Here is a 22,379-nt window from a genome sequence, read left to right on the forward strand (position 1 = left end):
TAAGGGTATTTCATACTTCTTTTACACAAGTCATGAGGAAGCCGAACAAGTGTATTCCACATTTTGTTCTATAGACTCCACATGTGGTGAACTAGAGTTATAGGTTAAACCAACACTCAAAAATCTTAGGCCTTTTGTGGTAGGTGGCCTTATTGGATTCATCATGGGCATAATTTTTAGGGAGAAATGTGGGTTCAGGGGTAATAAGTAAACCAATAATGGCTTGCTATTATTGTTTTTGGTTTTTTTTGGATAGGTATAGTCATGTGGATAGTGTTGGGTGTAGGTTTAGGATAAATGTGTTTATATGGACAGGTTTAGGTACATATTTTGACAACTTGAGAATTGATCATGTTTTTTTTTTTTTGAGTTTGATTCTATTTCACCATGTGTGCCTAAAATGACCGCTGGAGTTATACATAAGTAGATATTTTTCCCCATGAGTGCCTAAAATGATCATTGGAGTTATGCATTCTATTTTGCTGAAGTGATGCATTGAGGCCATTAATTTTTAGTTTCCTTTTTCTGGTATAATCACAGTTTTGAAACCGAATGAAACTTATCTGGAGAAGTCGCCATGTTCAAGGATTCAAGCTATCCTTCATTTGATCAACCATCCACCAATATATCTATCTCAGTGTAAGTCATAAATATCAGAAAAATACAAGCATCATTGTTCAACCGTAAGGAACTATTCATTCATTATTTGGAGCTTAGTTATGTCAAAAATCATTTTCTCGTTTTCAAGTTTTACCCATTTCCAACTTGTCAAGTCATGATGAAAATAGTAGATTTTGCATAAATACTGGTATCTCTTCCATTTTTTTTCATGTATTGCTATCAAAGGAAGTGAACTAGATGATAAGAGTGGATTTAGATATGGCCTGAAATGAGTACCAATAAGATTACAAGTGTAACTACTTTTTGTGGTTTTAAAGATTTATTTTTTCTTGTTTTTGGTGCTTTATATTTTTATTTTTCAAACTTCCACCATCATCGTCCTTCCTATCATCACTAAACATTCTATTTGGGTCATAAACCATATTCATAGTTTACTGATTAAATCGTTTGATTTCTTTCTATACCTCCCCTTGTCCATTGACATCTTTAACTTTGTAGAGCATGTCATTAGTAATGTTAATCAGCATAACCACCATCCACCACCGTAAGAAAACTAACTTGATGAAATGATAGAAATATTTGTTTTGACATATTGCAGGATTGAGGTTGTCCATGGTGTTGGAAATGCATGTTATTGTATATGTAAGGTGATGGTGAGTAGAGGAAATGGGCCTTGGATCCTTAGACATCCTATTTGAAAGGCTAGACACTTTGTTTTGAGATTCAATTGAGTACAGTGGCGATAGCTGTCCAAGAAGATGGAATACAAGCTTTCTCCTTCTGTTTAGCCCACGAACCCCTCGAGACACCTTATCCTTGAACTAGACGAATTTAGATATGCAAAACAAACAAACAAATAAAAATTAAAATTAAAAGATTGCTAGAATAAAAATAATATAAAAGAAAATAAAGAAAATGAAAATGATGGTTGATCAAATCCAGTGGCGGTAGTTGCAGATTGGATGGACTGCTTGCAAGAACCCCTCCTGACAAGATCTGGGCGTCCTTCCCTTTTATAACCCTTGAACTTCTCAAGAAACCTTAGCCTTATGAATTAGGTGAATTGACCAACCTTTTCTCCAAGGCCCCTGGGGTCCTTTTTATAGAGAAGGGTGGACATAACTGGGATTAGAGAGAAAGATGAGGGGTGGAAACTAGGTTTTTGCAAAAATATGGGTGCCCTAGGGTTGAGAATAGAGGGTTAGGATTGTTCTAAGGTGATCTTAAGGCTGAAAAGAAAAGGAGAGGGCACCCAATATTATGTAGGGCTGAGATTTGGGTGCCCATAATTGGATGGTGGAGATTAGGTGCCTATGGTTGAAAGGTGGAGACTAAAAGGAGTGGGTGGCGCCCTAGAGTGAATGGCTGAGATAGAGAGTGAAATAGAGGGCTGATATATAGTGGCTAAAGGCTGAATGGTGAGCATTAGAAGTTAGGTGGTGCCCTAGGGTTAGAATGTACTCAAAAGAGGGTGCCCTAGAATGAAGGGTCGAGATTGGATGTTAGGAAGGGATGGAAGGTGAGGATTTAGTAGTTAGGGGCGACTAGGATTTGTTAGAGATGAAAAGAATGAGTGGAGAGGCGCCCTAGGGTTTACTAAGGAGAGGGGAGTATGCTAATACAATATGATGGGCGCCATTATGGGTTTAGCAGACAGGAGATGCCCTCTTGTGCTTAGTTTTTCACAAAAAACCCCCTCTCTCAGCTGGAATTCACACTAGATTTCCAAAAATTGCATTTCAGCCTTGAAACTTCCCTAGTTTTCCCCATGATTTGTACATAGACCCTCAGAGGTCACATTATTGAATTTAACTAGGAAAATAGAGCATTTTGACTATTCTAAGGCCTAAAATACCTATGAAATGATGCCCTTAAGGCATCAAACTATAGAGTTATCACACCCCCAATTTAACCATTACTAGTCCCTTAGCAATGCAGCCTTAAATCTACATCAAGTAAAGAGATCATTCCATTGCAAGAACATCTTTGGCAAAATTAGCCAAGTATCCTGATTTCATAATTCTCAAACTTTGTATAGATCGATATTGGGCTTAAGGGGCAAAATTGTTTTGCTTTGAACATTACATAAACTTGGCTTGAAAATCTTATATACCCTTCCATTTGCAAACTGTCTCGATAAGTTGAGATTGATTTTTTTAAATCGGGCGGGTATTTTTCTTATCATTTATGACAATGAATTTCTACCCCTGAACTTGATATGCACACCTATTTATTTTGATTGCTACCTTCCATTGTTTGATGCAAATCTCGATACTTGCCTTAAGTGAAGAGACCCAGTTACTGAGTGTTAGTGATTGTCTTTGGCATTCCCTTTTCCGTTTGACATGAATATTGATACTTAACTTAGGTGAAGAGATCTGGATACTAAGTGTAGGGTGTCTATTGACCTTTTATTCTCTCTCTCTCTCTCTCTCTTTGCAAAACTATTCAAGGTAGTCCATTGTCTCTAACAATTTGAAGAATTTCTGTCTAATTTCTTAATCTTTTTCTTCTTGTCTGTCCAGGGTCAAACTTGGGAGTATTTTCCAATTTCTAAACGGTTTTGACAATATTCAAATAAGACTAATTTTGGCTCCTATCACTTGCTACCAATTTCTATAAAATTCAATATTCTTCTATCAGTTTCCTCAACTTTTGCTATTTGGTAATCTCTTTTAATGGAAAGATTTTTTTTTTAATTTTTTAGTGAAATTTTTAGTTCTGTATTTCTAAAGGCTTACTTCAATTTCTCTCTCTCTCTCTCTCTTTCCTCACCCCCAACTTAATTGCCATTGTACCCAATGGCATGACTAGACTGATGCAAAGGGACTTAGGCCAAAGGGAATAATCAAGAGTTTTTTTTTTTGCAAGGGGTTCAAAGGCTACCAACTGGTCTTGAATCAATAAAAGAAAAACTATGTTGGGTTGCCTCCCAACTAGCGCTAAGTTTAACATCTTCAACCAGATGCAACTGAATCACTCAGACTAAAATTCTCAACTCCTCTACTCTCAGATATTCCTTCTATGTATGGTTTAAGCCATTGGCCTTTGACCTTGAACATGGTTCCATTATTGGGATCAACTATTCTAACCGCACCATGCTCAAACACTTTATCAACAATAAACGACCCATCCCATCTGGACTTTAATTTACCTAGAAACAACCGCAATCTAGAATTAAAGAGCCAAACTTTTTGACTAGGTTCAAATGTTTTTCTTGAAATGTTTTTATCATGGAACACTTTCACTTTGGCTTTATAATTGCAAGAGCTTTCATAAGCTTCATTGTGAAGTTATTCCAACTCGTTTAATTGCAGAGCTCGGTGGGATCCAGCTTGGGTTAGATCGAAGTTAAACTTTTTATTGGCCCAATAAGTTTGATGCTCTAGTTCTACAGGAAGGTGACAATCTTTGCCGAAGACTAGCCTATAATGAGACATTCCAATGGAAGTTTTATACGCCATTCGATAAGCCCAAAGAGCATTGTCCAATCTGCCGGGCCAATCTTTCTAGTTTGGCTTAACTGATTTTTGCAGAATACTCTTAATTTCCTGATTGAAGGATTGGGGCTTTGGTCAGTGCCTCTTTCAGATAATTGAAAGCCTAAGACAAGCCTCGTCAAAATTAAATTGGACATCCTTCGCCAAAATATTGCATAGAGGCCTAGAGATCTTGAAAAAGTCCTTAATGAACCTACAATTGCAACCATCATGTCCGAGAAATGAGTGGATTTTCTTGACAGAGGTGGGAGTTTAATGATCAAGTCAACTTTTGCCTTATCTATCTTGATCCCTCGTTTGGAAACTATGTGGCCTAAGACAATACCCTCTTGGACCATGAAGTGACTCTTCTCCCAACTGAGTATCAAGTTTGTCTCAATGCATCGTTGAAGAACTTTTCGTAAGTGTTCAAGACAAGTTTCAAAGGAATCCCCGAAGACAAAGAAATCATCCATAAATATTTCCAAAAATTCACCTACCATTTCTAAGAAAATTGCCATCATACACCTCTGAAAGGTTGCTGGTGCATTACATAATCCAAATGACATTCTTTGGAAAGCAAATGTGCCATATGGATAGCTGAAGTAGTTTTCTCTTGGTCTTCAAGGTAAATGGGTACTTGGTCATACCCAGAATACCCATATAAGAAGTAGAAATATTTCTGTCCTGCAAGTTTTTCTAGAATCTGGTTAATAAAGGGCAGAGGGAAGTGATCCTTTTTTGTAACGGCATTGAGTTTCCTGAAGTTGATGCATACTTTCCATCCCATGGTAAGCCGGGTGGGGATCACTTCACCTTGATCACCGGTGACCACGGTGAGTCCACCCTTCTTAAGCATCACTTGCATAGGACTTACCTAACTGCTATTTGAAATTGGGTAGATAATACCCGCATCCAACCACTTGACTCTTCTTGCTTGACCACTTCTCTCATATTTGGGCTCAACTACCTTTGCATTTCCCTACTCGGTTTGGCACCCTCCTCCGTATAAATGTGGTGCATACAAATGGATGGACTAATCCCTTTTAGGTTAGCCACCGACCAACCAATGACACTCCTATACTCTTTTAAGACATTAATCAATTTGTCTTCTTGTATAGGGGTTAAATTGGCTGCTATAATTACTGGTAGTGTTTGGTTAGGTCCTAAAAACACATACTTAAGGGAGTCTAGCAAGGGTTTTAATTCTAGTTGCGGAGGGGATTCAAGAGAAGGCACGAGTGGTTCGCTCTTTAGCTTAGGGAGAGGTTCGACAATGGGCCAAGACCGTAATGGGTGTGGAAAGTTTGTTAAAACATTATCTTCCTTTGCTGGGTCATCCGTTGTGATCGGATCGGTTTCTCCAGGGTTTCTATTTACATTCATTGTATAACAATCTTGTTCTGGGTAGGCAGGACTTCAGGACTCACACAGGTCTTCAAACTTTCCCACCCTTTGAAAAGTTGAGATTTCTTCAGCATTTTCTACATATGGGGCATTAGAGGTTGTAAGATCTTGGTATTGGGGAAGACCTAGGGATTTGTTTCTGGGGTCTACAACCGACTGACTAAGCATTGAATCATTCTCCCACTATATGTTAACTTCCATGAGCTGAATTACTTGGCTCTCTAATCTTAGGATTGACTGTTGTTGAGCTAAGATAAGCTGTTGGAGCTGCATAAACCTATTATCAAGTGAATCAGTTTGATAAAGCTGAGGGGATGTTTGATATGGCTGATCTGGTTGAGTCCCAGGGTAATCATTGTGCTTACAGTGAGTCTGAGCTTCAGACCATTGAGAGTGCACATTTGGCAGGTGGTTTCTTGGGCTCGGGCCCAATAAGCGAAATTGGGCTGATAGAAGAATCTATTAACTGCATGTACTAAAGGATGGGTTAACATTGGGTTGGAAAAATCTATTAACTGCATGTACTTACTCTGGAATGACTAGTTGACATGGGCCCGCTACAGGGCACTGGCTAACATGATGGGTCGGGCTTGTACAAATGGGCATGTTGGGTAAGATGACAATGTTGGGTATGGGCTAAATTGTAGACGACATGCAAGGACTTGGTTAAGTCTTTGGGCCATCCCATTAATCTTATCCAATTGTTGAGAAACATGGTTCCAATCTATCTATGGCTTAGGTTGGAAGTAGTTTTTCATTCCACAAACTTTAACCATTAAATTCATTTTGTTTTTATTTAGATTTTTTTTTAAAATTTAAATTTACATTTTTGAAGTTTAAATTCAAATTTAGATTTTGAAATTTAAATTCAAATTTAGATTTTGAAATTTAAATTCAAGTTTGATTTTTTTTTTTTAACAAAAATGCAAGAAATTCAAACACATGACCTACGGGCTGACATAAAGTTTCCTAAACTAGTGGTTCAGCCAATGTGAATCCTTTTAGATTTACTTGGAATCACACCACTTCCTTTGGTTAGCCAGATAAGATGTGGGGATGAGGGAGGTTCTCCTTGATCTCGTAAGGACTTAGTTAAGTAACCACAAAACCCGCTTAGGCTTAGCCTTTTAGCCTCTTTTCTTAGATACCAACTGCCAGTTATGGAAAGTAATTACAAGTTTCCCTAAAATTCAGCACATTTTTGAACTAAATGTGAGGCTTCCTAAATGATCTTGCTATCCAAATTTTAAATTAAGGTTTAGGGTGAACCGCACGTGAAGGGTGGTGATTTTTGGGCCAAGGAAGGGTGATGAAATCCCCACCGTATCTTATTTAAATTGGATTGCCCCTAAATGGATTAACAAAAAAAAACACAATAAACAAAATAAACACAACTAATTACAATGCATGAATGATTATTTCTAATATGCAATTCAGCAATTTAACATAAAATAATAAAATAAAACTAATTCAACAAAAAGGAATAATTAAAATAATAAAAAAAAGAAAACCTAACACATTCACAACTAATAAGATAATTTCAACATTTAAATAATCCTATATGATGCATGCTCTAGAATAACAAACCCTAAATGTTAATGCAAAAACTTTAAAATATTAATTAAAAATTATTATTATTATTATTATTTTTAAATTCAAATTCAAATTCAGATTCGAATTAAAATTTAAAGTTTGAATTCAAATTTGAAATTTAAACTCAAATTCAAAAATTTGAATAATTTCCTATTAACAATTAATTGTTCAATTTAATAACTAATTGAAGGGCAATTAAATAAAGCAACCAATAATTACAACAAACCAAAAATAAAATGATTAATTATGTTAAAAAAAATTAACAACCACAAAAATAAATTCTAACAAGAAAAATCGGTTCTCAAAGGATTAAACAGAAACGCAATCCAATTAAAAGAAAAAAATAGATCTAAGAACAAATCGAAAAAGAAATAATACTAAAAAAAATTAATTGGATCTAAAAAAAGAAAGAAAAAAGTAATTAACTAAGAATTCGAAAATCACTATTTTACAAAAAAAGGAGTTTGAAAATAAAAGTACAAAAAACAAGACTAAATTAGGACAACTACACTTGAAACACAATCCAATTTCTCTTCTCTTCTCTTTTCTTCAGCAATCTGGCAATGCTCCAATACCCCACCTTTTGCTATTATGTCCTACAAAATCAAAGAGAAATAAGAATTAAAATGAGATTACAGATCAAACAATTAAACAGAAAAAAAAAATAATGAAACGACTCTAGACAAAGCAAATAAAAAAGTTTCTCCATTGCTTCCTTGACAATGATGCCAAAAACTTGGTGTATCCGGAAACGTGTTATTAACCACTTTGGAACACTAATTTAGAGATTTATAAATTTTTCCAATCCTCACATAACCTTAAACAATGTAGTACGTGGTGAGGAAGGGGTTGAACCCATAGGGTAGCGAGGGAAAATTATTATTTTCTCGTTCCAGACAAATAAAAACAAAATGGAACTGGGAATTGTAGAAAATAAGAAAATAAAATTTATTAATGCTGAAATTAAATGTTTAGAATTAAACAAGACAATAATCAAAATTCAGAAATAAAAGAACACTGAAATCAACAAAAGAAATAAGTAAAAGTGATCTAAAATTCGGATCCAGTGGTGGTAGTTGCCCGGGAAGACGAAATACAAACTTTGTCCTTCCGTTCAACCCTCAAACCCCTCAAGACACCTTAGCCTTGAACCAGATGAGTTCAAATCTTCAAAACAAACAAACAAACAAACAAACAGAAATTAAATCTAAAAGATTGCTAGAATAAAAAAAACATAAAAGAAAATAAAGAAAATGAAAAGGATGACTGATCAAATCCGGTGGCGGTAGTTGCAGATTGGCTGGACTGCTTACAAGAACCCCTCCTAATAAGATTTGGGTGGCATTCCCTTCTATAACCATTGAACTCCTCAAGAAACCTTAGCCTTGTGAATTGGGTGAATTTACCAACCCTTTCTCTAGGGCCCTTGGGGTCCTTTTTATAGAGAATGTTGGACATAACTGGGATTAGAGAGAAAGAGGGGGGTGGCAATTGTTTTTTTTTTTTTTGTAGAAATATGGGTGCCTAAGATTGAGAATGGAGGGTTAGGATTGTTCTAAGGTGATCCTAAGGCTGAAAAGAAAAGGAGAAGGCACCCAATATTATGTAGGGCTGAGATGTGAGCGCACAAAATTGGATGGTGGAGATTATGCACCTAGGGATGAAAGGTGGAGATTAAAAGGAGAGGGTGGCACCTCAGAGTGAATGGCTGAGATAGAGAGTGAAATAGAGGGTTGAGATATAGTGGCTAAAGGCTGAATGGTGAGGATTAGAAATTAGGTGGTGCCTTAAGGTTAGAATGTACTCAAAAGAGGGTGCCCTAGAATGGAGGGTGGAGATTAGATGTTAGGAAGGGATGAAAGGTGAGGATTTAACAGTTAGGGGTGGATAGGGTTTGTTAGAGATGAAAAGAATGAGTGGAGAGACACCCTAGGGTTTACTAAGGAGAGGGGAGTATGCTAATACAGTAGGAGGGGCACCATTCTAGGTTTAGTAAACAAGAGGTGCCCTCCTGTGCTCAATTTTTCATAAAACACCCCTCTCTCAGCTGAAATTCACATCAACTTCCCAAAATCTGCATTTCAGCATTGAAAATTCTCTAGTTTTCCCCAAGATTTGCATAGAGACCCTCTGAGGTCACAATATTGAATTTAACTAGGAAAATGGAACATTTTGACTATTCTAAGGCCTAAAATACCCCTGCAATGATGTTGTTAAGGCATCAAATTACAGAGTTATTAGAACAGTGGCTATGTTGGCACTTCCCAACTTCACATTATTAGCATTCTTTTGTTAACGAGGTGGAAGGAGTTCTGGATGTAGTTTCTAACATTTATCTTTTGTATGTTTTGGTTTTTTGCAGTACTCACATACAACTTCCTTTTTTCTTGAACCATCAGAATTGTTTGTAGTCACATTCAATTTTAGCCCCATATTAGCAAAATGGTCACTTGGGATGGTCCCTTGAACTTGGACTAGCCTCCTGCTCTCTTCACTACTCACCATGGCATAAGCTTGAGACAATGATATATTATCCTTTGCTAAGATATTCTGTCTAGTGATGTCAAACTCGGGATTTAGCCCTGTCAAGAATTCAAATACTCTATTTCTCTAACTAATTTCTTGTAAGTTTCAATATCATCAGTACTTTCCCAGGCAACAATTTCCATTAGGTCCATCTCTTGCTACAAAGATTTCCACATTGAGAAGTTATTGACTAAAGGTCTTTTCCCTGCCTTAAATTATTTACATCACTCCTTAACTTATATGCCCTACCACATTCAGTTTTTGTGAGTAAGTTTCAGCCACACTATCCCGTTTTTCCTTGGCTGAATTCATTCATAAATAATGTTGACTGATTTATGGTTGCATTGAGTTCACTAGCCATCCAATGACGATATAATTCTCTTGCATCTATTGTTCATAAGATAGTCATCTTTCAGAGGTATTTTCTTGCTCCCAGAGATATACCACCACTTGCCTCTACTGCAAACATGAATTTTTACTGACAGGTTGACTGTGGTCACAACCAAAAGTAAATTTACAGGAGCTCTCGGAACCTGTCTGGATTTAACCCCACACTTATTTTCGACTCCAAAAATATCCATCTTCCTCGAACAACTCCAAAAGAATTTCAAACAACTTGAAGACAAGAAAAATCAAACATCAAGTACTAACCTTTATGAAGTTGAATATGCAAATTACGTCTCACCCGGAACATGGGAGAAATTAGAAAACAACAACTGCTCCTTGTAGGCTTTACAGAACACCACAAGACTTGAATCGATCTTCAAGAAAAAGAGAAAGAACCCCTTAGTAGAATTTGTTGATAATAATTTTAAATGAATGCCTTGTGAAGAAAAGTAGAAGAAGATGACAGTAGTAGAGAAGAAGAAGAGAGTGGGTTGTTGCCAGATTTTAATTGATCTGGCCGCCAACCCCTCTTGATTTATATATTTAAAATTAAAGAATGGAAAATTACATGAATACCCTTAGTAGGGCGGCTACTTTAAGTAGCTGGACAGTCACAACTTAAAATAACATAAACTAATGGGCCTAAGGCCCAATTACTTCCAAACTTAACAACTTAAGAGCCCAATAACTTAAATTCGGCCCAACTCAACACTCTCCCTTATGTTGGGAGTAAATGTCACACATTCCCAACTTGTGTAGATCATGCTTCTAACTTGTTCCTTTAAACACCTTTTGTAAGAACATCGGCGAGCTGCAAATCAGAAGCAATGTATGGGAGACAAACTTCCCCTGAAGTCTCAATTTCTCTTATGAAATGTTTGTCCACTTCAATGTGCTTGGTTCTGTCCTGATGAATTGGGTTGTGGGCAATGTTAATTGTTGTCTGATTATCATAGTACAACATCATAGGTTCTTCTGCCTCAACACCAATCTCTTTTAACAAGGAACAAATCTAGAGAAACTCTGAAACTCCATGTGCCATGGCTCTGTATTCAATTTCTGCACTTGACATTGCCATAATTGTCTATTTTTTACTTTTCTATGAGACAAGATTACCCCAACAAGGATGCAAACTCTTGATGTAGATCTCCTGTCATCAAGGCATCTTACCCAATCAACACTTGTATAAGCCTTCAGCTTCAACTGTCCATGGTCAACAAAAAGTATGCCTCTACCTAGTGTCCATTCAAATAAGCAAGAATCCTGTCAACAACCTCCCAATGCTAAATTCATGGGGCATGCATGTATTGGCTCACCACACTCACTGCATAGGAGATGTCTGTTCTTGTCATACATAAATATAGTAGCCACCCCACAAGTCTCTGATTTTGATGCATTACCTTTTGATGCATTAATTAATGATTTTGATTAGTAGGAGTATTGGCTGCTTTTGTTCAAAGTTTCCCTATTTCTTGTAAAAGGTCCATAACATACTTCCTCTAAGAAATGAAAATTCCATACTTTGATCTTGCAAACTCAATGCCCAAGAAATACCTCAACTCCCTAAGATCATTTTTTTCAAATTCTCTGTGTAGATTTTGTTAGATAGTGTACGCCTTTAGATCCAATAAGATTGATGTACTTTTGACATTTATTGTAAATGAATAAAGTACATAATTGATTCATGTTATTATGGTGTGTTTCTCTGTAATACTCTTAAATTGGACACTTATGAGACTCGTGTTAGTTTAGAATCTTCACAGCCGTTGGATAGACCTGGGGAGGTTTATCCTGCCGTGGATGACACTGATGTGTTGCTAAATGGGTTGGGGTGGCTTGTCTTAATTACCAGGGTGAGACATGAAGCACATGCAGTGTGGGTTTTCTATAAACCCTGAACTAGATTATGGTACTGCACTATGTGTCGGATTTGGTTGTCTTTGATATGCCAATCAGTGGGATCCTTAGAGGGGTTCAAAACCTAGGTTTGTTGGAGCAATACAAGAATTCACCTGAGTGGGTGATCATAGTGACAGGATCAGCCCCTTTGTCAGACAAAGTGAATAATCGGGGAATGTACTCTCTTTGATGGAAACCTAAATTGCTAGTAGTTGATTTCAAACTTGTTGAGATTTATTTTTCAGAATATATTTATATAGAGATATACATATGTATTATTCTTTCACAAATTATTTGCAAAAGGTTTTAATTCCTGGGATCCATGTGAGTAGAGAGTGCAACACTATACCTTGTAGCCGGGGGAGATGTCCTCTCTTGTCGGGCAGTGTACGATCATTAAGGGCTGAGAAGTTAAGTGTAAGATCATTTAGGGATAATAAACATGATGGGCTAATCTCACATCTGCCCACAGTTCTTGGGTCTTCATAAGATGGCTGGATCCAATGACCATTTAGTGTAAATGTTGGGCCCATTATGAGCCCATATTGATGGACTTAGGGGTTCATTGTATTCAATTGTGAATTTGACCCGTTCTTGTAACAGAGGCTAGGCTGAACCTTTGTGGCTTATGTAGAGATCAATGATAGGGTCCTACGCCATACAAAGAGAGCCAAGCTAGCCAGCATTAAAGGAAGTGAGCATGAAAGTTTAATGGGCCTAAAACCCATTTCAAACTAGGTTAATTTGATTAATTAAATAAGGGGTGAATCTGGGTATGGATCAACAGATAAGGATAAGAGGATAACTCTTATTCACTTAAAGAGTCCAGATCCAAATAAAGATTTGGATTAGGAAACTTCTAATTGGATTATGAGAAGCTGATCTTGATCTACATATAAGATAAGGGATAAGGCTTATCACTTAAAGAATCCAAATCCAAATAAAAATTTGGATCAAGAAACTCCTAATCAGATCAAGAGATTAACTCTTTAAGGTCTATATAAAGGAGGAGGGCGAACTGGAATAACACACACAGTTTGACTAACTTTTTTGCATTCAGTTCTCTCTCTCTGTTCTTGGCGCCCTACTCTGTTCAATCATGGAGTGATCAAGATTGGATCTTGATATTGTTTCTTCAAGGAAGAAACAATATTGAAGTTGTGCTCACATTCTTACACAATTCTTGCTGAAGAATTGGGGTTTTTGCTGAAAAATCCATTTGTTGATCATGCGTCACCCTAAGCTATGTCATTTTCAGTGGAGGAAGAATTTGGTGCCCTATTTGGGCATGAAAACCTACATTGGAATGAGCTTTTTGCATGGATTCGGTATTAGGTAATCATCTCCATAATCTTGGTTTCAGATTTGGTCTAGTTTGTTTCAAGAACGAACATTGAAAAATGTAGTTTTTCTAAATCAAGGAATAGGATTCCCGGATGGGAGAAAGAAAATTTTTTGAAATTTCGCCCAGCCACCCTGCATGGTTCGGCCATCCATATGATGGATCTCCCATGCCTTTAGATTTTTCTTTGAACTATTGATTTCATTCAGGTCATTTCCTATAACTACAATATCATCCACATAAATAATCAGAACTGACACCAGGGACCCCCTCCGCTTCACAAACAAAGTATGATTTGATTGAGTCTAAGTGTAGTCAAAAGTAATCAAGGCCTTCTTGAACCTGTCAAACCATGATCTAGGAGACTGTTTTAAACTATAAAGTGACTTATTCAATCTGCATACCTTCCCCTTTTCAGCATCGCTGTAGAAACCAACAGAAAGATCCATATACACTTCTTCTTGCAAATTCCCATTCAAAAAATCATTTTTTACATCAAGTTAGAAAGTGGGCTAAGAGTATGTAGTAGCAAGAGAGAGAAGGATTCGAACAGAAGTCATCTTTGCAACCAGTGCAATGGTCTCTAAGTAATCAATGCCATAGGTTTGAGTGTACCCTTTTGCAACCAGTTTGGCCTTATACCTTTCTATACTTCCATATGCCTTGTATTTAACTGTATAAACCCATTTACATCTAATAGTTCATTGCCCTCTGGTAGATCCTTAATCTCTCATGTATGATTCTTAATTAAGGTTTCCATCTCTTCTTGCATAGTTGTCTTCCACTCAGGTTTGGAGAGAGCCTCACTGACACCCTTGGGTATAGACATGGAGTCAAGGCAAGAAAGGAAAGCACGATAAGAAGAAGAAAGTCCATTGTAGGATAGGTACTGTGAGATACAATGAGCAATACACTTTCTCTTCCCTTTTCTGAGTGCAATAGGAAGGTTCAGGTCATCTGTAATGGAATTAGTGGAATCAATAGAAACTGAATCATTAGAGGGATTAAGAGGAATACCTGAGTCCATGTTAGCCAAATCTAGAGTCTCCAAGGAACCGATAGGAAGTGATGTGGGTTCTGCTGTAGTGGAATCAATCTCCTTGTGAAGTTGTAGGTGTTGTCATGAGTAACATTGAGAAGTAGGACACAAGGGAGGTGGTAAAGTAGGTGATAAAGGAGGGTCAGACAAAGGGGTGGACACAGGGACTTAAACTAGAAGAGAAATAGACTGCTCAATCATTTCCCTAAAATACTATCCCTGAGAAGAACCCATCGAGAAAAAGGACATGGACTCAAAAAAGGTGACATCCATAGTAATGTACCAACTCCCAGAGACTAGGTCATAGCAGTAGTACCCTTTTTGATTTTGTACATACCCAAGAAAAATACAGTTCTTGCCTTTGGACCGAGTTTTGAGCAATGGGGACCAAGCAATGTGTAAAGCAAACACAACCAAAAGCCTTGAGAGGGATGTGGAACATCTCTCCCTCAGGAAAAAGGAGATTGAATGGGGTGTTGAATCTAAGTACACTAGAGGGAACTTTATTCATCAGAAAAACTACTGTGAGGACTGCATCACCACAAAACTGAACTAGAACAATGAATGTGATCATCATGCTTCTTGTAATCTCAACAATGTTTATGTTCTTTCTCTCTGCAACACTATTCTGCTGTGGACTGTAAGAACAACTACTCTGATGGATAACTCCATACTTTAATAGATACGAAGCAAGGCTCTTCTTAAAATATTCCTTGGCATTGTCTGACCTGAACACCTTCACTCGTACCCCAAATAGTGTTAGTACCATCTGATGAAACTATCAAACCAAGGATGGTACCTCATCATGGGATCTCATTAAGTAAATCCTAGAATACTAAGAAAAATCATCCATAATTAAAAGAAAATATTGGTAGCCACCCATAGAAGGAACACGGTATGGTCCCCACACATCAGTATGAATAATAACAAAAGCACATGAACACCTTTTATTACTATCTTTAAATGAATGTCTACAATGTTTTCCAAGCAGACAACTTTCACACTTTAAGCTAGATAAATTAACAAACTTAAATAACTTTGGAAATAAGAAATGCAAAGAAGAAAAAGATAGATGTCCCAAATGATTATGCCAAGGCATAATTTGACTCACAGACTCTGACTCAAAAATCCTTGCTAACGTGATGACTCTGATGATGAGGAAGTGCATCTAGGAGGTAGATTTCATTCATCTCATGACCACTCCCAATCGTCCTCTTTGAAACTAGATCATGCAAAACACAATGGCCAGGAGAAAAAATCACTGAGCAATTCAAGTTCTTATTCAAACTATTAACAAATAACAAGTTAGTAATCAAAGCATAATTTGACTCATAGACTCTAACTCAAAATCCTTGCTAACATGATGACTCTGATGATAAGGAAGCGCATCCAGGTGGTAGATTCCATTCATCGCATGATTACTCCCAATCGTCCTCATTGAAACTAGATCCTGCAAAACACAATGGCCAGGAGAAAAAATCATTGAGCAATTCAAGTTCTTAGTCAAATTACTAACAGATAACAAGTTAGTACTCAATCTAGGAACATGAATGATAGAGGGTAGGGAACCCTTTCCTAGCAATGGGAATATGAAATTCATCGGCTGTGGAAACTCTATCTCTGCCATAACAGAGTTGGCAAGAAGAAAAAATAGTTGAATTATGGGTCATGTGTTCTTATCCAGAACCTATAATCCAAGGAGGTCCCTCCTTATCTGTAGTATAATCCAAAACCACCTGTACCTAGCTGTCTCACCTGTTACCGGATTAGAGCTGGCTGTATCTCGTTGATTTAGTAACTTCTCACATTTCTCAAGTTCGGCCCTAATTACAACAGTTGCAATAGACTCCAAAGTAGCTGTAGTATGGGGGCCAAGTAAGTCACCAGTGGCTGCTGTGTTAGCATTTCCCTTCTTGTTTTTTGAGTCTATTCGACATAAGGTGAGGATGAAGCTTCCAACAAGTATCTCTTGTGTGTTTAGGCTTCTTACAATAGTCACAAATTAGATCATTCTTATCTTCCTTCCTGCTTTCATTGCCACCCCGATCTCCACTCAGTTTAGTTTTCACAATATTGACCATGGCTGATTTTTCAAGACTTAAATCCCTCATCATTACATTCCTCCTACTCTCTTCATTTAATACAAAAGCATATTCCTGAGAGAGTAACACTATCCCTAGAAAGGATTTGTTGCCTTGCAATGTCATACTCGGGATTGAGACCAACAAGAAATTCAAAAACCCTATTCTTCTCTAAGAGTTTCTGGTAGGCAGCATCATCCTTAGTGGTTTCCCAAACCACTATCTCTAGATGGTCAATCTTTTGCCATAGGGTTTTAAGGGCTGAAAAATAAATAGCAATAGGTTTATCTCCCTGTCTAGTAGAGATAACCTAGATTTTCAACTGATATGCCTTAGCAACATTTTCATCATGTGAGTAGGTTTCTACAACTCCATCCCAAATTTCCTTAGCTGTATTTGCCCACAAAAAAATATTACTTATATGGAGTAGCATAGAATTGCACAACCAAGTCATTACCATATAGTTTTCCTATACCATCAAGAATTGTTAGTCTCGGGTTTCACTTCCTCACCAATGATATACCCCAACTTCCCACGAGCATCAATGGCCATCTTTGTAGATTGTGACCATTGTAAAAAATTTGTATCATCCCACTTAAATGTAGTGATGGTTCTAGCCCCAAAAAGGTCTCTGACACCTCCTTCCATAATCCGGTTTGTTCTCAACTTCGTGACCCTCCATAATCCCCAAAAAAGAGGTAAAAGATCACTTTAAGATGAAAGGATATGAAATAAAACCCTTTAGGCACCACAAACACCTTTAAGGTACCCTAGACGATCTTCCCACAAGAGATTCCCTTTCTGTGGGATGGGAGAAGAGAGAGAAGAAGCAACCACTCCCTTTAAAGGCCTCCAAAACAGATGGGACTTGAACTGCCCCCTTCAGAAAACTCGTAGGAACCTTAAAAAATTAGGGTGCCACTTCCATGGTCAAAAACAAGACTTTCCCCATTTCTCTAGTTTTTCCTGAATTTGATGGGAAACCCTAGACCAGCTATAGGGCAAAACAGATCCACAAAAAAAAAAAAAAAAAAAAAAAACTAGGCTTACCTGAGGTCTTCGATTAGCCTCTCATATCACATACAGTCGGCCGATCTAGGGCTGGATAACAAAGCAGCTCAAGAAACCTTTGGCTTGGTTTGATACTGATGGGTTTGTCGAAGCCCTCAAAATTAGTACTAGTCCCACAATAAGATATTTGCAGTAAAAGTGGTGCTAGGTCGAATCCCACAGGGAGCAAATCAATAATATCTTAGCCGAATGGATACTATAATTTAGTAGGGAAATTTAATAACTAAAATTAAAAGAATAATAAATCACTTAAACAAACAAGAGAAAATCAGTCTTACCGAATTCTGGTTCAAGGGTTCGGGTTGAATCGATTGGCCATCGATCCTAGGTAAATTTCAGAATTCTTGCAATTCAAGCATTTAACCTTAGATTTATTAGGATAGCCATAATAAACCTTGTGTTTTCCTAATTCAGTTGGCCAAACCCAGCATTCGATCAACACTTATCATCACTCAACTGGGTACGATTGCATTCCATGTTAAACAGTGATAGCATTAAGATTTGTGAAAACAGTTAAACAAAAACAATAATAATTGAGATAGCTGCAATTATTGAATCTTATTCCATCGATTCCCTTTAGGTTAAACCATGTCAATACATTGGTCAAAGGCTATCATGAACAATTGACCCTGAAAGATATTAACCTAATTGCTACTTGTACCACTATTCGCAATAATTACGGATCACCGAAATCATGGATAGCAGTAGGAAAATCAACATTAATTCAGTTTGCCAGACTAATTAACATTAACATCCAATAAAAATGTGCACAAGAACCAATGAATACTTGAATTAAAAAGCAAGAAAATAAATTAACTACAGAACCTCACAATGACACAATCGAACATCCCCCCTTGAACCAGAAAAAAAAGCTTAACTACTCATGATTTGCAAAACCTCCATGCTCTGCTTCTCCATGGCTGAACTGCTATCTTGAGTTTCTTGAGTTGCTTGATGATCTCTTGGATCTTGGAGTGAGTGATGTCTAGAGCTGGTCGCTTCCCTCTTTATATAGCCAAATGAGATGGCTGTTTTCCAACTCCTTCTAGGAGATCATCTTATCTTCAGGGAGTCTTGATCTTCTTTGAACTAATCCTATCCTATCTCTTATCTAATGATCAAATCTCAATCTTCTTATCTCTCTAGGATTACATTCAAGACTTTAGATCTAATAAGACTCTCTCTTTGGAGATTACATTCGAGATTTGGACTCTTGACTCTTGAATTCGAGTTGGACTGCTTTAAGGTACTTTTGCGAGTTGGGCTTAAGTTGTGAAATGGGCCTGACTACGAACTTGCTCCGAATTTGGGCTCATTTTCATTCTCGATGCGGGTCGAATCTGTCAAAATCCAAAATATAAAAGTTGTGGACCTTCCTTTCATCTTTCTAATGCTTCTTTAATTGTCCAATTCAGAGTCCTGAATTGAGAGTTAGGCCTAGATTACTGACTGTCGCCGAAACTGTGCAAAATCACCCGATTTGCCTTGTTTTCTTCCAATTGCCTTCTTATTGCCCTGAATCGAAATACAAGAGTAATGAATTCATTTAAGTGCTAAAATAATGTAGAAAGATGAAAATTAGGGGGCAAAAATAGGGTTCTTTTCAGTCTCATCAGATACCAAGTAGAATTTGCTGATAATAATTTTAGATGAATGCCTTGTGAAGAAAAGCAAAAGTTTTAAGGTTTTAGTAGTAGAGAAGAAGAGAGAAGAAAAGAGAGTGGGGTGTTGCCAGATTTTAATTGATCTGGCTGCAAGCTCCCCTTGATTTATATACTTAAAATAAAAGAATGGAAGATTACATGAATACCCTTAGTAGGGCGGCTGCTTTAAGTAGCTGAATAGTCACAACTTAAAATAACATATACTAATGGGCCTAAGGTCCAATTACTTCATAACTTAGCAACTTAAAAATAAAAATAAAAGACTGGGCTCAATAACTTAAATTTGGCCCAACTCAACACCCTTCAATCACTAAGTGCCAAGGTGAAGCTTCCTATGAGGCCTGTCAACCGAAATCTCCAGTTGATTAGGGTTTTGGGAAAAAAATTCCATGGACTGTTAGAATGACGACCAAGATAGCATCCTTTTCTCCACAAATTCACTAACAACTGGGTTGAAAAAAATTCTTCAATCACTCATTCAATTCAACTCTCCATACACATTGTGTATGAGAAAAAAGAGAAAAAAGTGGAGAAAGAGAGCCTGCTCTGATACCATGAAGAAAAACAGTCCTAAGAAATGAGATGACTGATTTAAAAGTTATGAAAAGTGTTAGATATCAGCAATAAAGAGAAAAGGAGAGGAGAGAAGAAGAAGAAGAAATTGGCGGCAATAGGGTTTAGAGAGTCATCAATCAAATGTTTTCTCTCTTCCCTAATCCTTTTCATTAAAACATACTTTACAAAGTTTTGGTATTTACAGAGATGCCCTCAATTGGGCGATTAACTGAATTAAGCACAACATAAAGAAGTATAAAAAGGCCCATGTGGGCCATTAAGCCCATTCTCTCTACAGATAGGTAAATGCACCATTATGTCAAAAAAAGGTGGAAAGATCCTCTCCATATTACAAAGTACTACTACAATTTGATATTCTAATCGAAGGAAATCCCCTCCTCTTGCAATGCTTGAGCACAACTCTTTAAAGAAGTTATACAGTTGTATTACAATTGAGCTTACATAAGCAAGACTCTTCTTATGGCTATTTATAGCAATTGCCTATGAAGACACGATAATCATGACTCTTTATTCCAATGAGTTTATGCTTGTTTTCTTGTACTATTCATGAAATATTAGATGCATATCCATCTAGGACTTTCACATTCTACAAAACCTTACAAAGAATAGCTTACATTCGACTAGGGAAAGAACTAGACACTAGATGAAGTGCTTTCCTTATATCCAGGAGCGATAAATCAAGATGAGATTTCAAGTTATCCTTCGTCTTTCCCTCAATATTCAAAAGCGTTCCCAATAAACTTTCACACACATTCTTCTCTATGTGCATCACATCCAGGTTGTGATGCAACAACAAGGTTGGCCAATATGGCAACTCAAAGAATATGCTTTTCTTCTTCCAATTTAATTTCTCCTTTGAATTACCAACAACTTCTGCCCAGGAGTGCATCTCTTTTTACTCTTCCTCCCACTAACAACTTCATCATTCTACCCAAGAGTGCTTATCTTTTTCCTCTTCCTCTCACTAATAACTTCATCATTCTGCCCAGGAGTGCTTCTCTTTTTACTCTTCCTCCCACCAACAACTTCATCATTTTGCCTAGGAGTTCTTCTCTATTTCTTCCTTCCATCAACTTCATCTTTCTTTCCAAAGGTAAAAGTAAGGCCTTACAATTGCACTAACACTTTTTTACCAGTTAAAGGAATAGGTGCAATCCTCCACTCTTCATTCCCATCAAATGATGTTTTATCACTACGAAACTTGTGGCCTTCATCCAAAAATCGACGATGACCCATATAACAAAATTTATGGCAATGCTTTAATTTTAGTGAACAAGTATCCTTATTACATGAAGGGCATGCCATTTTTCCTTTAGTGTTCCATCCTGACAAGTTAGCATAGGTAGCAAAGTCACTAATAATCCACAGAACAACTTTATATAGTGGGAACATTTCATTACTTGATGCATCATATGTTTGTATGCAACGTTCCCATAGTTGAAGTAATTCATCTATCAAGGGTTGTAAGTAATTATCCAGTTCATTTCCTGGTGCACATGGTCTCAGAATAAGCAATGACATCATCATATAAGATTGCTTCATGCACATTCATGGGGGAAAATTGTATATTGTTACAACAACAAGCCATGTGCTGTGAGTAGAAGTCATTGTCCCAAATGGATTAAATCCATTAGTTGCCAACCCAAGCCTAACATTACGTGTATCTGCAACAAATAATGGATGAATGTTGTCAAAGGTTTTCGATGCTGGAGAGTCTGAAGGATGCCTTAACACCCCATCCTTGATTCGCCCCTCATCATGCTATCTCATGAATGATATAGTTTTTGATGACATGAATAATCTTTGTAGCCTTGGTATCAGGGGGAAGTGGCGTAGAACCTTTGCTGGAATTTTGGTCTTACGTTTAGACGAAGGATTATCACCATGACCTTTCAAAGTAGAAATAAGTTCATCCCATCTAGCCTTGCCACATACTTTACATGTTTCCCTATTTTCATCGTCCTTCCAATATAGCATACAATCATTGGGACGTGAATCTTATTGTAATTAAACCCTAAGTCCCTAATGATCTTCTTGGTTTCATAGTATAAAACCAATAACACTTCACCCTTAGGGAGTGCCTCTTTCAGCAATTAAAGTAACATAGTAAATGACTTGTTGGACCACCCACAAAAGGCATTTTATTTGGAATAGCCTCACAATAAAAGATAACTTTGTGAATCTTTTACATTCTGGGTAAAGTTCTTGTTCAACATCTCTTAATAAATTCAAATATTTGTTAGCTATTGTAGTAGGCCCTCTTCTACATATGTATATGATGCACTAACCCCTTTTCCATCAAGATTTGGTAAACCAAATGATTCTCTTAGCATCTCATGAATGTAGCATCCAAAGTTAGCCCATCATTACAAGTAGTCTTATCAGTAGATGTACTATGCTACATCTTTTCCCCATGACAAATCCAATCAGTGTAACTGAGGAGGAACCCCTTCCATAACAATTGCGCTTTGACCCCTTCTCTATCAAACAATTTAGAGTTGGCACAACTCTTACATGGACATAAGATCTTACCATCACGGGAATGGTGAGAGAAGGCAAAATTAAGAAATTTGTTGACACGTTCAAAATATGTTGGAGAATTCCTAATTCATAAAATAACACATAGGTATGCCAAATTATTTTGTACTAAAATGTAGGACTTACATATAGAAAATAGGATTCGTACTAAAAGTA

The 22,379-nt window shown here is 37.1% G+C and overlaps 1 long non-coding RNA gene across 1 annotated transcript in view; it reads left to right on the plus strand.

Moving 5' to 3' along the window:
• The window catches only part of LOC148872598 (uncharacterized), a 41,535-nt gene that overhangs the window by 5,478 nt on the left and 13,678 nt on the right, over positions 1–22,379 (plus strand). The window contains exon 2 of the long non-coding RNA XR_016107040.1: positions 541–639. This is a non-coding gene — a long non-coding RNA (uncharacterized LOC148872598). The remainder of the gene's footprint in view (positions 1–540; positions 640–22,379) is intronic.

Source organism: Nelumbo lutea, chromosome 2 (genome assembly GCF_056320005.1).
Source record: "Nelumbo lutea isolate HS-2025 chromosome 2, American lotus-T2T, whole genome shotgun sequence".
NCBI classification, from domain to species: domain Eukaryota; kingdom Viridiplantae; phylum Streptophyta; class Magnoliopsida; order Proteales; family Nelumbonaceae; genus Nelumbo; species Nelumbo lutea.